Below are 18,235 nucleotides of genomic sequence, written 5' to 3' on the forward strand. Positions count from 1 at the left end.
AAAAAAAAAGAAAATTAACACCCACACATCACAGGGCTCAGACTGAAGGGCCCGGGGCCTTGTCTCTGCTGAGTCGAGCTCCTCTCTCTGTTGGAGGAGATGATAAATTAATGTCCTCTTTGTCTCACTTTCTAAATTTGGATTTCAACCAAGAGTTTCTTTCTGGTTTGTTCTTAAACACACAATATGTAATTTTCTGCCGTTAGGGGTCTCTCAATCAAAGCAATGACAAAACACGGAGTTGGATAATGTCATGAAGTAGCCTTCATTGTTAAACAACCACCATCGCAGTCAGCTAGCCCTAACCCGGTTAGGATTCCTTATTTTGTGTTGTATTAGGCTCTACACAGTGGTATATGCACACAAGCAGCAAAGTTGGACAATATATCTTAAACTAAAACATCCAATATAGCATCATAGCCGTATAAAAAGGAATCTAGAGAAAAAGGACTAACAAAAGATGAACTGGGACTGTGCCTGTTCATCCAGTGAGGGTTCAGGCTAACGGTTATAAGCTAACGTAAACATTAGCTAACTTGTTAGCCTGGCTACTGTCCTGCTTTTACTCTGAGTTGGCTAATTTTAAGTGTTTCTAGTGTTTTCTCACGATAAAAAGACATTTAACTTAAGATTTGTGGGCAAAAGTAAATCACTTGGGCAAGGAGCAACTTGCACTACATCTAATAGTACCACACATAGCTAACTAGGCTGTTTTCATTAGCCTGTGTCAACCAATGGCGGTGGCCATGCTTCTGTGGTTCAACCTCTGTGTAGTCTCACAGGTGGAGTTTTTGTCAGGATTTAAACCATTTCATTTATTGATTAAATATTGTTTTAATTGATACATTTGTCAGTTGATACATACATATGCAGTTCTTGAGAAATAATAATCAGTCAGCCTGTTCCGAACAGGCACATTTTGAACGGGCATTGCTCTAGTCTTCTATAGTGCCTGCAGTGATGTACCACAAACAGCTTACTCTGCCACCTGCTGGTGAGTGCAGTATATGAAACTTAACTTTTAAACACAAAATAAACATAAATAAAAATAAAAGGATTCAGGCAGGTATTACAAAATAATATCTCCTTACAGGTGCTACATACTGCAAGCCATCTGTGACCACACTGGCACATTTATAGATGTCTTTTGTGGTTTCCTGGGTCAACACATGATGCCAGGATTCTGTGCTGCAGTCCTGCATCCTGTACCTACTGACCACTTTCTGCTTCCTGATGGAGGATATCCTTGCATTAACAACCACATTAGCATCATCACACCATGTAGGGAGCCAGTCCAGGGACCAATGCAAGCTCGCTTCAACAGGCACCGTTCAAGGGCAAAGTGCATCACTGAGACCATTTCTGGCAGGATGAAGGCCCAGTGGAGAGCTATCTTCCTCGAGACTTTGCCGCTGGATTGGCTGATTGTCCCCAAGGTGGTCCCTGCCTGTACAATGCTCCACAAAATATCAGCCTGGGAGATATTATAGATCAGGCTGTGTTTGAGCACACCAGAAGAAGCGAACACGTGGCAGAAGGGGTGAGATCTGCACGGAGGGAAGAACATGCCGCCTTAATTTCAGCTCCTGGGCAGAAGCACAACATGCTGTGAGAGAGTGATTATATATGATGTACTGTGGTTGACATACAAAGTACATGTATGGAAAAAAAAACTAAATATGCAGTTGTGTTGTTGGTCTCCTTTTGCTGTAACCCAGTAATAACCAGTATGTTTTTTATTATACATTTCAAAATTGTATATATTTCAAAACAGCTCCTAAAGTTTCTAAGAAATATATTTACATAACTATAAACATTTTCCTATATAAAAATAAATCACATAAATAATTATATTAAATATTTATTTATTTATTGGGACCATGTACAGTACCAGCGTTAGCTTATAGCTAATTTTCATCTGCAGTCCATTCAGCAGGTCACAATTAAAACATATAACAGAACAATAATGGAACAATAATATCTATTAACTAGCCAACCAATTGCTGAATGAATGATAAATTAATTAATTTAATTAATTAAGGAATGAAAAAAAATTCAAAGAGTCGGCATAGCTACCAGTTGTGGACCTAACGTTTCAGGACTGATTCAGATTGACAAAAATCGTTCATTGAACTGCGTTCCTTCTCTCTCATTCCTCTTCTCGGGACTGTTTCTTCCTTGAGAAAAGTCCAGAATTTCATTGGCGAGATGTTTTTTGTCCCTTCTTGTTGGTGGGATGGTAGGCAGGGCACTGGTAGAAGCCGACCCAGCACTGGTAGAGGCAGTGGGAGTATGGGGGAGCGGAACTGGTTAGGGCTGGGGGAGCAAGTAAACTATTAACTGTCAATAAAGCAACTATTTATAACTTATTAGAAAGTGATATAAAAAGATTATGCACAAGACGCAGTGTTTAACAGTTAGTGTTTTTCTCCAGAAACTATAAGATGGTGCCAAAACATAACAGCAATGAGTGCTCATCACCAAATTTATAAAAGAAATCAATAAAAAACAATAAATAATCAATATATATGATGTGATCAGAATATATAAAAAAAAGTTCCACTGCAAAACTTCAATAGTTTGCACATTAAGTGACTCTAATCTGTCTCTAACATATGCGATCCCAGTGTGTGATTATATTACCTTCTTCCCCCGTGGAGCCATAATGGCTGATGGCGCTGACCAGACTGTATCAGCCGCCACCTGGAGAAGAAACACAGTTAATAAGAGTTGGCTTCACACACACACACACACACACACACACACAGTCCACATGTTCACATCAGTCTGATGTTTAGACTTTCTTTATCTGTTCGGAGGACACCACCAGCTCCCTCAGCAGCCTGGCAGGGTCGTGAACCTTCACAAGACTGAAGGAGGGAGTGAAACAAACTCTGTAGGAAAACATATAAAAACATAAAAGGATGTATGTGAAGAAAGAGAAAGTGCAGACAGTTAAAAGATAAAAAAGGTGGTTATTTTATTATGAATCTTAAAGACTTGTTAGAGTTAGTGGACTCCAAGTTTGGGAGCCAATCAGGTGAGGAGTTAGATTTGCGAAGATCGATCTCTGGTCCCACGTGTTTCTGTATGTGACCAAACGAGGACAGGTGGATCTCACCATCAGGTGTACTATGAATTATATTGTATTTAATGGGACCGTGTACAGTAAGAAACATACATGTTGATGATTGTATTTATTTATTGGGACAGTGTGCAGTTTTTAACATAAAAGATTCACTGCACCAGAGTTAGCTCGGAGCTAATTTACATCCGCAGTCTCTTACAATTGAAGCATCTCCTTGCAGCCTCCAGGAACCAGGTCCAGGTCCAGGGACTGGTTGGTGAACTCCTCCCCTGACTAACCTGCCCAGACTCTCTAGATAGATAGATAGACAGTTTCAATGAAAGAAGCTCGTCTCTTGAGTAAACTCTTCTCCCCACAGAAATATCCTTCAGCAATTGACAAAAAATAATAAAAATACAACAAAAATAAAGTAAAATTTAGTAAAAATTGAGGGCTACCGGACTTTGCTGCTGCTTGTTGAAGTGCCTGTCCTGGTGCTCTCCATCCTGAGCACCAGGTGATCCTCCACAGGTCAGGTGTATCTTCTGGAGCAGAGGGGACGCTGCTCATCAGCTCCAGGACCGATGTCAGGAACTCATGAACGTCTTGAACACAAATAAACACACTGAGGAGTTTAAACACAGAGCAGAAACTATCAGGAGGAGGTGAAGTAACAAAGTCCATGTTTAGCAGGCGATCCCCGTAGCCTGCTTCTGTGCAAAAAATGTATTTAAAAGTTTATCAGAAGCTAATATGAAGCTTCAGCCGTAGCTAAATTGTGCTAACATAGCAGGTATCATAATCAAGTAACATTAAACTCAGTGAAATATTGCAACAATAGTCCGACTCAGCGTGAGTCCCAGAGCCGGAGAGAGCAGCTGGGAGCCAGCTGTCAATCACGGCTGTCAATTAGCGCCCACACGGCGGACATCAAAGCTACTGTAAGTCTTCAAATCTTATTAACAGAGCAATAATTTACAAAATGACCAGCAGCACATTTATTAGAGGGACTGAATTTAGAGACTGAGTCCAGAATGACTTGTTGAATTAAATTACTGACTTACTATTTGCAGAGTGAAGTTGAGGCTTTCTGAATGGGAGGCACTTTAAGGTACCTCCACATCGGCTTTAGCCTCAAACAGAACTCCTGAGCCTGGACAGAGACCACCTCCTTAAATGAACGGCGGTGGCAGCTTTTAGTTTGGATGTGAGGGCATCCCTGATCACCATTTACCTTTGTGACCTGTAGTTTGAAGTCACACTTATCACCAGTAACCACAGGTGAAGCCACATCGACCAGGACTGAAATCTAATAACTAACATTTTGTCCCTTCATTGAATGAGGTCAACTGAACAGATGCACCAATCCAGTACAACAAAACCTCAAAAAATGATTGATTTATGTATTTATTTATTGAATGGGACAGTGTGCAGTTTGAAATATTAAAGATGCACTGCACCGGAGTTAGCTTGAAGCTAATTTGCATCTGTAGCCACAGACATAAAACAAACAACAGCACAACAACAAACAAACATACAAAATACAAATCTACACACAGCACATCACATACACCCACAATAACAATTAGAAATAATGTAAACTAAACACAACTTTTATAAAGTAGGCACAAATTTGAGAATAATAATAAAATGTCCAAATTACTTCTCTGACAGTGTCAAAAAGAAACCTCACATCACCACGAATGTCTTGTAAACAAAAGCTCACAGATTTCTAGTGAACCTGATTCTGACCATGTTATGTTTTTAATCAACTTAAATATCTGCATAGTGTTGACTGATATCATATTTCTTCTATTCTGCAGTAGATAAAGTAGTAGATTTGATTCTGGTGACGCTCCGTAATCCTTAAAGAAAGACAAAGAGCTTCTACCTGCTCACTCATTGTCTTTTGTGCTCATGCAAAGCTGCAAAGCCCACAGAGAAAATGCGATGCAGTGAATTAATCCCCTGCATTCTCAGAGTCAAGACCCTCATCTTCCTCTATCACATCATCCTCCATCTGAGAGGTCAAAGGTCAGAATTCCTCTGAACAGTCAGGATATCAGCAGGCGTACAGCAGCTTTGCAGAGAGACCGCTAAGTCTTTTTCTTTTTCTTTTTTTTTTTTTGTCCCCTTTACCCCAAGCCGCTCTTTTCATTTCCATCTTAAAAATGACTGGTCTCTCCCGTCGGAGCGCCGCTGAGTAATTTAAAAGCTAATGAGAGAAAATTAAAATGACACAGTGTTTCATTGGCAAGACCATCCCTCTTTGATCAAGTGGCCCAATTAAAAGTAAGAAAGATAAAGAGACCCGAGGGGAGCTCGCTCTTTGTTCTCTTTTGTCAGGTGAATTAAGGTGCGGCTCGGTTTGAACTGAGGACTGGAACATTGTGCTGCCATTCAAATTAGATCCAGTGGTCTGTTGAAAAGGAAATACTGAAGACCCGAGAGGGATGAGAGTGCAAAATGTCTGGCTGCGTAGTTGAAGTTAAATATAGTGGTGGAATAGAATAGAAACAATGAAATTCAGGTGTACTACTCAATATACAACATAAAAGAATAAAAAAACCTGTTCATCTCACACGCAGTCCTAAGTCCTTTATCCAAAGGCAGATGTTGTGTTTGAAGCCTAAGTGGGACAGCTTGGAGAACGGTCCGCTGGGTGTGATTGCGTTAGATGCATAACTGCAATATAACTATAATCCACAAACAGCAGCTGTGCATATGCTCCTGGTTGTTCTAGGTGGAGCAGTGCGGCGTGGAGGTCAGTGGAAACGGCGTAATCTGTTGACCTTTTGGCTCTGTATGCGTGTTTGGTGCGGGTCCAGGCTGAGTGGGAGAGCAGCCTCGATGTGCCTAAGGACCTGATCTCTCCAGGCACGTCACGATTACTGGTGTTAACGCCACTGTGAATGCCACTGGCCGAGTTATTTAAGCATGTGGGGGGCGACGCACCGTGCCAGTGATAGGTTGAAAATATTTGTTAACACGCCAGCTAACTCAACAGCGCCGTCTCTGAGAACCCGTCCTGAAACATCATCCGGGCCAGCTGCTTCCCGTATGTTGATATTACGGAGTGTGCGTGTGTAACGTTGGCAGCCTGTATGATGAGTGTCTGGCTGTTGGAAGCTGGAGCTCTGTGTGATGAAATGTCTCTTCTTTTGTTGTATTTAAGGTTTGAGTTACGGTATCCCGATCAGGGAATATGATCGCTATTGAACAGCATTCTTGTGGTTTAGCAGTTGCTTATTTCCACATCCAGCAGTTACGGAGCAACATTATCATTCATTAGGAGTCGTGTTTCTGTCCACTTAGTGAATATAAGTATAATATTGACTTCTCTTTTAACTCTGTTTTTACTCTCTACCAACTCCTGAGGGAAATATCTGGCTCCTCAGGTTCATCACCACGAGCCGTACACAACACATTACACACTGTCATTTGCCTTTTTGGAGCTAAAACAAACTTTAGGAGTGACTCAAACAACCTCTACCACAATCCCCACCAGTGTCTATTTTATTGTAGCAGTCAGGGTTATTTTATGTTACTGGAAGAGCCCAAAAAATATTAAAAAACTACAACAGCAACACTTTCCTGAATCACTGCCCAGTACAGAGGAGGTGAACGGATAATCCACAGAGTTAACTATGTACAGTTTCCATGGAAATATTAAGAAATATTCCAGGTCTGTGGAGATGACATTGACCTCACCGTTGCTTTGGGTTTGAAGCAAACATCTCAGAGACAGATATCTCAAAACCTGTTCAAATCACACCAAAGCTTGTGTTAAAGCTGAGATGTTATATCAGAGGTGCCTGCCTCACCTGATATCTGTATCACGCTCCAGATGGTTGGTGAAAGTTGGCAATCCTGGTTAAGCATCAACATGTGATCGTTGTCCAAACAGCAACGTCTGGGTCTGGAAAATGAAGCCGATGCAGAAGTGCTAAATAATGCAGTTCCTCTAATGGCCACTTGAGGCTCCAACAACGTTAATCCCCATAGACCCCCATCATAAAACGCCTGACTTTACAGCAGAAATAAACATGTTTACAGTTTAGGTCTCTAATTCACCCCCATACTAACTGTACAGGGGTGAATTTTATTAAAATTGCTTTTATCTTATTTTTTTTATAATTGCATCTTTTTAAAGAGGTTTAGTAGTCAAAAAGGTTGTGAACCCCTGTTTTAAAAGATGTTTGAAGTTGTTATTATAGATACTGTAGATAGATTATTAATCCCAACAGGACATTACACTGTTACAGCAGCCAAATCACACATAAGAATCACAAAACAAACAACATAAGAGCACAGTAAGGGAAATAATAAAGAGCTTTATGAGAAAAATGTCTGATATTTCTGCTTAGCATGCAACCTTGTGCTGCCCTTGAACAAGCGTAATAATAACCATTAAGTCTATTAATGAACATCAGGAGGACCAGTTTGAATGAGGCCGTATTCACAAACATTTTGAGATCACTCTCAGAAAGCTCCTAACTTGTGATCACTTTCATTTCTGGCGTCGTAGCGTCGTAGCGTTGTAGCGTTGGGTGGGAGATGCGAGCGCGTCTCTTCATGAGATCGACCACAAACATTATCCCTGCGTGAGCTAATCTGTAGCGTTCCATTAACTCAATGTCATTCAGTGTTTGGAGAATATTTCTCCTGCTTCTTTGTCTTTTCCACCATTTTCTCCTCCGCTTAAGAAACTCTTAAGCCTCTTAAAAGTCCTCCTCTCTGCTCCTAACAGTTTTTCACCTCAGGAGCTCCTTCTAACGGTTAAGATGCTTTATCTTTACCAGGATCTAGTCTTAACTGTGACGGCAAATTCTTAGAAAACGTCACAATTCCAAGAATTTTCTTAGAATTTCCTCACAAGGAGCATCTCTTTGTAACCAGGAAGCTTTATGAACATTTACTGGACAAAAACTGCAGAATATCTCCCACAAAACTATGAACAGCAGTGACATATTCTACATTTTAAGGTCAGGCTTATTGTCATTTTAAGGGATCTCGGTTAAGAAGCTTAACTACGGCCCAAGCATCATTCTCTGGAGTTTTATTAAGCGAATGGATCATCAGCTTATAGAGAGAAGACTTTACTGCATCTAGTGCGGAGAGAGAGAGAGAGAGAGAGAAGGAAGGGAGGGCCGGAGAGCTATCAGGATGGTATATATAGGATTAAAGTCCCTGTGCCTGAAAAGATGTTGGTCCTACAAGTTAAATTATTAACAGGCTTGTCTGAGCTGAAGCACAAGCTGCTGCTAAATGTCAAAGTGTTGGGAACACACAAGATATAAAAAACCAAGTTAAAGAGCGACCGGGGAGGAGGAATATTCACTGTTAAACCAAAGCACAGCACACACAAAGGTTTATGGGTATAAAGAGACATCTGATCAGCTGATACTGTGATAATATAAACCTGATGCCTTTACAAACTCATCTTCTGTGTTACTTTTCTTTCTCATCCAGCGTGACAATAGAGGACTTTTCAAAACAAAGTTACAACAACAATAATACAAGATAAAATGATCAAAAATTGTTAGTAATTCTGCATTTTCAGGTCTTCAGGCAGGAAGTTTACAGTAAAATCTGATAAATACTAGAAGACAAGATCATATCACAGTTTTCAACCATGTCTTCTAGAAATTACATATTTATATCACTAAATTGCAATTTAGCAAGAAGCATCATGCTGCTGACTCACGTTTTCTCTCAAAATAATGAGACAATGTTGTTAATTAACATATTTGCAAGTTGCATAAGTGTTTATACTGAACGTATGAGTGAAATGTTCAGAGACGTCGTAGCTAGTTACGTTGTTTTTCCACCAAAATATCCTCGATTAGAAACTACAGCGTCATTAAAGTCTTTATGGTTGTGTTTAGACTCTGCTGGCAGCTCCTGGTTAGAGAAAGATTGTGATCTTGACGCGTGACGTGTTTTTATTAACATTTAAGTGACACCACGACCTTCGTTAATCTTGACCAAAGTGCTTTTGTTGTCTGAACCTGAACATAAACAGGACTCAGGACGTGAACTCGGGTCTCTGGTGTCAGAGTCCTGCATCTTGTTCGCCCCCCCCCCCCCCCCCCCCCGTCCACCCCGACCTCCTCCCTGTGACTTCAGATTGATATATAAATCTCATTCATCTGAAAAAAACGTTACCTGTGACCATAATCCAGGCAGCGATTATGTTTGCCAAGGCAACGCAACATCTGGAAAACAGTTTAGTTGTGTATGAAAGTAATTTCTAGAAGACAGAGTTGCTGTTTTAGCTTCTTTTCACTAGTTAACAGCAAGTTTTATAATTGATTTTAAATGATTTTCTATATTTCTCTTATTGTCAACAAATCTCACATGCAGAGCCAAACCAACCATGAATTAACTTATAAGTATTCTGTGTACATAAACATAATAACAAAGTTCTTTTTAATATTTATTATTATTTCAAGGTAAAAAATGATGTTGGTGTAATGAAAGCAAACAGTTTTCTGCTGTGTAATGAACATGAACGCCTCACGTTGGTGCTAGCTACAGACTTTGACATGTAAAGCTTGCTACAGAAACATAGTGTGTGTGTGTAATGTACAGTGTGTATAGCGTGCTTCATTGGAAAGTTGATAATAGCAGGTATTGATCGGCTAACAGGACAAAAGACTTTAGTGATGAATAATTGAGTCGGGTGCTCTCGTGTGTCTTGCTGTTTATCGACGCTGCGGCCGATCGTTGGCCGGTCTGAAGGCAGGACAGAGCTGTGACCTTGGCTCCTTATCTCTGTGGACACACGCACGCACAGGCACGCACGCACACACACACACACGCACGCACGCACACACACACACACACACACGCTGCACATGCCAACATTTTGTCTTTGTTAACATTTTTTTCCTTAAAGACGCTCAGAAATGTTTTGGTTTTTAAGCCTTTGTGGAAAATCATCAGTTTTCTGGGTGTGATCAGGTGTTAAGTTTAAAATATTGACACCATATTTATATCTGTATTAATTAAGCTATTTTTTAATTAATTTAATTCATTATTTTTTGTGACAACATAGCTTATGAACGCATTACTTTATGGACAGCTGACTGGTACTGCATAGATTTCTAGTCGTCTTTGAACACACCACCACTTTCACAAAATAACATTATAGTAACAACACTTTAATAAACAGACAAACAAAAAGGACAATCAAGGTACATTTTTGAAGCAGATTATCACTTGCAACAGAAATCTTTGTTTTCCAGCTGGAAAAAACTGAAACAAATCACTGCCTGGAAGGGAGGAAATAACAACTGCACAAGGAAAAATAGATTTATACAACATTTACAGTATAGGTACTGTATCTGGAGGATTAAAAATGTATGTACTAATATAATTAAATGGGCATTAAAGGAGGCTACTATGTTGTTAAAAGAGTACTCTGCCGATTTAACATTTCACTCCTGACAGACTCATGATGGACAGTTTTTAAAAATAAGGATCAAAATTCAATGCTTTTTCCTTCAAAACCTGCTGCCTACATTACCCATAATGCAACTCAAAACCCTGACAGTTCGGTAGGAGATTCAGGTGTGTTATGCTAGTAGCGGCTAATGTAGCCTGGAGCTGCTAGCGTCCAGCAGAGATGAGGAGCAGCTACAGAGGTTTAATAAACTCACTTCTCTCTAACTCCACACTCACTGACGCTGACTCAAGTGACATCACTTGAGGCAATTTATCAGATTTCACACAGCAGCTCCGTCTGGAGACACAAAATGCTTTATAATACCTTTTTTTTTTAACATAGAACATGTGGAGTTTCCATTTTTTAATGTTCATGGCAGAAAAAGAAAAACGCTCTAATGTTGGTTGTTCTTCACAGTTTGCTGTTGACCTCATCATTCATCTTCTAAACTGCATCTTGTAAGTATAAAAGCAAGTATATGAGCGCTTTAGTACTGATGTAAAACATCCTAAACTAAGTATATGGGTCCTTTACACTCTTAGTGCCGCTGATTCTTGAGACTGTAACCCAGAAGTGCCACATTTTTTTTAGGACATACAGACAGACAAACAGCAGGAGAGTCCGCCGAGATGTACCGTGATGATGAAGGACGACATCACCAAGAACAGCAAGAAATGTTCAGCACGTTATGTCTAAAAAGTGGGTTTGAATGTCAACCGAACACCTAAAAAAAAAAACATGAAAATGAGATTTTAAATGAAAGAAAAAAACGAATCTATCCGTCTTTTATTCAGTAGTAAGAGGTGATGTTGATGCAGAAGGTGACATCTACATTAAACACATTGTATCACTCCAGCCTTCATTCCTTTAAACCCACACACACACTAAGCGCTCACACACAAACACACACACACTAAGCGCTCACACAATGGGAGGTTAAATGAAGCTCCACAAAGCCGTTGATCTTCCTCAGAGAATATCTGATGACCCATGGTTTTTATTTAGACCACACAAGGACGAGGCTAAAAACAGCCTTGGACAGGCCGAATGTGGAGCGTTTACTGCTGAGATGAGTGAGTGAGGAGGGGAGGAAGAGAGGGAGGGAGGGAGGGAGGAAGGGGAGGGAGGGGAAGGGGGGGGCAGAACGGAAGATAAACCGACAGGAAAGAAATGGGTCAAATGAAGAGAGAGAGAGAGAGAGAGAGAGAGAGAGAGAGCACAGTAATATTCTGAAAAGTCCTAGCGTTGTGTACAGGCAGCAGATTATTTCTCATAGCTAGACGGGTAAACAGAAAGATAACAACATAAACAAGAGCTACGAATATGTAACTCAAACTCAGGGAGGGTCATAACGTTGATCTCTGGCCGCAATCAGGAAATTACACATACAGCAGCGTCGCTTATTCACTTGATTTTAAAATATATTTTATTTCTATTTCTGTCCAACTGAAATGACAAACACAATCAAAGTGATTTTTATGTATTAATATTACAGATGTCCTGAGCTGATCCAGGCATATTTTAATGGATCAGTATCACCTCAGCCTGCTAACGCTGCATTTCACTGCATATACAGCAGAAATTAGAGAGTGTGAATGTGGAAAATTAACAGAAACAAAGGATTTATTGCAAAGTAGGTTTGAACATCCAGTACAAGGAATTTGTCTTGGTGTTGTGGTGCATAACGATCAAAAAATACACATAATCATAAATAATATCAATAAAACTTTACAGTCAAAATAAGTAAGAAATCTAAGTGAAAAGATATCGTGCAGTCAGGAGAAGCTGTGTTCTGGGTTTTGGTCTTGACAGACGTCAGCTTCTTGCTGGAGGCGAGTGTTTGAAAAAGTTTGTGTGTGGAGGTGGGAGGGGTCGGTCATGACCTTACCTGCTCTCCTCGGTGTCCTGGAGGCGTTCGGGTCCTGGAGGGACGGCAGGTTGTAGCCGATGATCCGCTGCAGTCTGCTCTCGTCTTTGGCAGCAGCAGCAGCAGCAGCAGTGTAGCAGATGGTGACGGAGGAGGTGAGGATGAACTTAGTGACGGCGGTGTAAAAGTGCATCATCAATGACTTTGGCAGGTTTTTGGCGATTAGACTCCATTGATGTGAAGTCTCTTCATAAAGCAGTAGTACAGTAGGTCCTTAGATCCCCCCCCCCACCCCCCCACCCCCGGAGTCTAGAGGCTGATGGCGGTGGAGCGGAGCCAGCAGGTGGTTGATGGAAACCTTTGAGTGAGTCTCCCTGGATATCATTATTATTATTATTATTATTACTACGCTTTATAGAAACAGGGAATCTCACTGAGATTAAGACCTGAGAACAGGTTACATATATACAGGATCACAATAAGACGGTTCATTCTCATCATGATCATAAAACAATCATCAGACACAGAAGAAAAGCAGCTATTAAACCTTTAACGTCCCTCAGAGGAACAAGTGTCTCTAACTTTAAGCTGTGTTGCAGTTCATTCCAGTAGTGAGTAGTACCTGAAACCAGTCTGTCCCAGTTCAGAGGATTAAGGGTGGCGGCAGCAGCATGAACACACAGGATTTCTGCATATAATGTGTTTTCTGCTTTGACAAGAGAAATAAGATCTGTTCTAGTACAAGAATCCAGTTTGAATCTTTAGTTTTTGAGCAAAGATGATGCCGTCTAACCAAAGTATTTATAATGCTGCACTGTGTCAATTAGTTCTGCATTTAGAGCATAGACAGGTGTGGAAACATTGATGGTTTGTGCTGCAATGGTGAACACATTTAGTCTTTTGAGAGTTTAGAACGAGCTTTAAATCAAACAGAGAGGTCTGCAGCACAAGATGAACATCACACTGCTGAGTTGGAACATAAATGTTATTTATATATAGAGAGTAAATAGTAGGGGGCCTAATATTGATCCTTGAGGGACACCTTTATCAATAGTTAGGAGGCTTGATTTGAAACCATCAGCGATCTTTAATAGAGATTTGATCTGAACCAGCTGCAGAAGCATCAAAACCCACAGAGAACAGCTGATTTAACAAAATGTTGTGATCAACAGTATCAACAGCTGAGGTCACGGTGGTGGTGATGAAGAGGAAGAGGAGGGTTGCGCAATAGTAGGTCTGACTTGCAGCGATATTTAAAGAAAAGCATCTAAACACTGATTGGCTTGAGGAGCGCAGGCAGGTGTGGTGACGTTGGAGTTGTGAATGAAGTGACGGAGAGGATTAAAACTAGAGGAAGTAGCACACGTTGACCTTCCTCCTTGAACTTTCACCAAAGCTTCATCATCATGTTGTTATTACTCAGAGAGATTATAGACAAATCTATGAAAATAACACCCGAGTTATGCTTTAATACGACAACTTCTATGAATACAAACTGGATTTTAAGAATGAAAAGAGCAGAAATGAACTGAATGAGTTGTTTGAATGGACGTCTCTGACTCGAGGAGGACAAACGCTGCCAAACCGCTGGACGTGCTCTCGTGGTTTTTGACACAATGACGTCCTCGGCGGCTTTGTTCTGTGGAAATGACAGATCTCGCTGAGCAGCTGTGTCGTTTTATGTGCTGCAGAAACAGAGACAGAAAGCTGTTGGCTCTCGTTCGGGTTTTGTTTTTGTTTTTTTTTATTTTCTCTTTTTGTCTCCAGTCTGAACAATAGAGCAGGACGAACCGCCGCCGCCGCCGCCGCCGCTGCTGCTGGCGAGCTGCCATGGTTCAGCTAACATGATTTCAGCCTTCGTGCCATCACACACACACACACACACACACACACATGTGACGACTTCACATGAACAATGACACACACGGCAGCATACAGGCATGCATACCACACACACACACACACACACACACACACACACACACATACAGTAGCTTATGCTCACTAATCGTCTTTCTCATTCATTCTCTCACTAACTTGAAAAAAATATGGAGGGGATTTGCTGAACGCTGGGCCAGATGTGATAATACTGATCCAGGAGGGTTGACCAGGGGGAGGGAGGGAGTGTGTGTGTGTGTGTGTGTGTGTGTGTGTGTGTGTGTGTGTGTGTGGGTGTGTGTGTGTAAATAGAAGCAGAGGAAACAATCTGCTCCTCTTTGTGTGTTTTTCTCTTTGTTGAGGCTCCAGGAGAGCCACAGACAGATTAGCAGCATTATCAACATCTAACGGTCCAGAGGTCAAAGGTCAAAGTGACACTAATCTGCTTGATGGAGACGGCCACGGTCGACACGCATTCAAGGAAATAAACGGAGGATCTGCCTGTCGGGCAGGTTTTAAAAACCAGAGAATGATTCAAGTGTTTCCACAAACGATAAACAATAACACAATAATCTGATATCAGGTGACTCCAGAGCTCATATCACTAAAACAATCTGCCACCATGACAGTAACACTTTCCTTTAAGTTCTCATATTTAGCGTTAATAAGCAGTAAACAGAAAAAAAGTTGAGGTGCATTGTGGGTAATGTAGGCTCCAGGTTTTTAACAAGGAAGAAGAATGTGTGGAATAAAAAACATCAATCTCTGGTTCTGCTGCATCAGTTTTTATCAGTTTTGTTACAGAAGTGCAAACTAAATTGGAGGAGAACTCTTTAGTCAGTCTTCTCTGTTTTTAGGTCTGTAAAAGAGTAAATTACAGGGTTTTTTTATGACTGGTTTACCGCCACGGTACAGTTCTGAGTCCACATCTTCAAAAACTCCTCACACAGTCGACACAACAGCAACGATTACAGACCAAACTGTGACACATTTGCATTGTTTACACACAAATAACATTCACTGACTACAACAACAACTCAAACACAAACCATTAAAACTCTGTGGATCTGCAGCATGTTTTACATGTTTACATCCTCACTTCAAAAACTCTTCAGTTTAAGTTCAAACACTAACATGTATTCATACAGACAGAAATCTGCCAAATCATAACCACACTGACATACATCTATATTCAACTGTCAGACATAAAACCCACTGAAAGCCTCCCTGCTGTTGTATTTCTATGGCTCTTTGTGATGACACACACACACACACACATTAATATAAAATGATTTAGACTTCCATAAAAAGATCATCATGTGTTGCCTGTTGTTAGTGTTTTTATCTGATTGTCATGTTGTTGTGTTTGTATCTGCTGGATGGACGGCAGCGCCCAGCAAAAACCTGAAGTACTTTAACACTAATTGGTAGAAGCCATCTTGACTTTTCTTGATTATGTAATATTCAATTATCCCAATACTCCCACAGACAGAGAGAACATGAACTGGAAAACAATCTGGCTAATTACTGACTAACTTTTATTAGTTAAGATGATTCTGTAGCATCTGTCCGGAGAAAACAGATGTTGGCATTTACAGCAGTGTTTATTAACGGGCACTTTCCTGTTAAATGAACCAATAATTAAATAAAGCTGTTGTCAGTAAGTCCTTTTTACAACTGGTTTTCTTGTTTTCAATACTTTTTCCACCATCTGATGTTTTTGTGATGTCACAGTATTCACACAGCTCTGACATTAAAGGCGTCCTGTGTATTCTTATGATCTAAAAAATGTGTTGAATCCATTTCCTTCTTCATTCTTAAAATATTTTAAATCCTTCATTGTTTACATCCATGTTTACTAGCTTGCAGTCTTCTTCTTCAGTGCCCTCGTTGGTGCGTTGTTGTGTTTCTCAGCACATCACAGCCACCTGTAGATCAGCTAAATACTATTAAACGATTGGTGGGACAGTGTATCGCATCACCCGCATGCACGTGCACATGCGTGTGCATCTTTGTGCGCATGCACGACAAAAACAAAACCGCTTCTTTGTGCTACAACAAGTTACAAACTCCACAGGGAACCTTGAACTTGGTGGGTACAATGTTTTTATACCAGAATTATCCTTTGATTCGCAGCCTTAAGTCAGCAGGAAACACATGTTTGCACTGAAAATAGCTGAAAACATTCACAACATCAAATAATAATCATGTAAAACAGAAAAAAATCTGCACATTTTCATTAAAACTGTGCCAGGAAATATGTCATTTTTACTTAAAAAAAAGCAGCGTTTTGTTTTTTCACTCAGATTTCCTGCATATGAAGATATTCATTATCAAAGCTTTGGCGAGCAGGAGTGAGATCTAAATGTGTAAAATGTTCCCACCTGCTATAAACGGCGGCACTTTTCTAATTAGCATCGAGCTCCCTCCAGCTCGCGGAGGGGTGAAGGGAAGTCAGGAGGTGTCAAAACAACCGTCGCCAGCCGTATTATCAGAGACGATGAGTAGCACCCGGGCCGTGATATTTTTATTCAGACGTACTGAGAAACAAGCCCCCCCCCCCCCATCATCCCTCCGCCCCCCCCCCTTTAAAAATGACAGCGGCTGTTTGGAGGCAGTCAATCTGAGAAAGGTTAAACACTTCAGTGTGTGCGAGCTCGGTACATCTGTTAGTGTGTGATAAGACGCCGGCTTCAAAAACATGATTCATATATATAGTGCTCGTTGAAATGTTGTGAAGGATTTATAGTCTTCATCTGAGTGTATAAAGCATGTAGAGGGCTGAATTATTATTTAGAAGACTTTGTTTTTATCCTCACGTCCCTACAACAAATATTATTTCATCAGTTAAGCTTTTAACCAGGTGGTAAAGTATCAAATATATATAATATCTGCTGCTGTAGATGTTCGTCTCAGACAGAAGGAGTTGACGGGCTTTCATGCAAGAACATTTTTATTTCCTGTGTTCAAAGTTAGAAACTCTTTTAATTGCACAAACTTGTCCTAAATCTCTGGTTTCAGGCTGATGAGTTTCACTTGTTCACGAGGAGCTGAATGTTCCTGAGATTTCAAAATAAAACGTCGATATAAGGTTCCACGTTGTTTGTGGTCGAGTTTCATTCACAAAAATGTTTTCAACTCCTTCTTTCAGAAATCAGCAGACAAAAACATAACGGATATCTGTAAATATGAATCCAGCTGCCAACGATGTGTCACCAGAGCAGCGCTGTACTGTGACAGACATAAAGAGGTTTTAAATGATCTTGCAGTACAACATCAAGCAACTAAAGCCTTCAAACAGCTTCAACTTCTCTCTAGAAATACTGAGTCAATCATTGTTTTCAACGAGTCATTCTGGTCTCAGTCTCTAACTTCAGGCTCTCTAATAAATGTGCTGCTGGTCATTTTGGAAATTATTGCTCCATTAATAAGATTTGAAGACTTATAGTAGCTTTGATGTCTGCCGTGTGGGTGTTGATTTATAGCCGTGATTGTCAAGTTTAACCCCTTAACATCCACCCTTTTTATAGAATTTTCACCTATTTGGCACACCCAAATGGAAAAGCTTATAATAGAAGAACTGTAAGGTCATGATGCATGTATCAGGCTTCATTTGACAGGTGACATCTTCTAGTTTCTGGAAATGTGTTCGTTTAGCATGCAGTTAAAACACAAACTAAACTACATCAGTTCAAATAAGACTCAGAAAAGTGTTTTTGGTCCTCATCTATAATGAGTCATATTTGAATAACAATAATTAGGACATGCTTTATGCCACAACTATGCAGAACAACATGAACCTTCTACATCTTGTTAACCTGTATAAAATCCCAGACCTCTAGGTCTAACCTTATGGGAACACTGGTGTCCTTAAACCTCTCCAATCATCTCCAATTGGCCAAATTGTGCCGATTGCTTTGACTCATTACTGTTTGATGCTGCTGCTTACAACTGGCTTAAGGTGGTCACCGGC

At 40.4% G+C, this 18,235-nt stretch overlaps 2 long non-coding RNA genes across 2 annotated transcripts; both read right to left on the reverse strand.

The window, feature by feature from the left end:
• Nucleotides 1-1,896: 1,896 nt before the first annotated feature.
• Nucleotides 1,897-3,826, reverse strand: LOC122994158. Its single transcript, XR_006406525.1, has 3 exons — nucleotides 3,526-3,826; nucleotides 2,644-3,379; nucleotides 1,897-2,316 (listed from the first exon to the last, which is right to left on the reverse strand). It is a non-coding gene; the product is annotated as an uncharacterized LOC122994158 (long non-coding RNA).
• Nucleotides 3,827-10,844: 7,018 nt separating this feature from the next.
• Nucleotides 10,845-14,514, reverse strand: LOC122994100. Its single transcript, XR_006406515.1, has 3 exons — nucleotides 12,406-14,514; nucleotides 11,443-11,581; nucleotides 10,845-11,241 (listed from the first exon to the last, which is right to left on the reverse strand). It is a non-coding gene; the product is annotated as an uncharacterized LOC122994100 (long non-coding RNA).
• Nucleotides 14,515-18,235: the final 3,721 nt, after the last annotated feature.

Source organism: Thunnus albacares, chromosome 12 (assembly GCF_914725855.1).
Source record: "Thunnus albacares chromosome 12, fThuAlb1.1, whole genome shotgun sequence".
In the NCBI taxonomy this organism is placed as follows: domain Eukaryota; kingdom Metazoa; phylum Chordata; class Actinopteri; order Scombriformes; family Scombridae; genus Thunnus; species Thunnus albacares.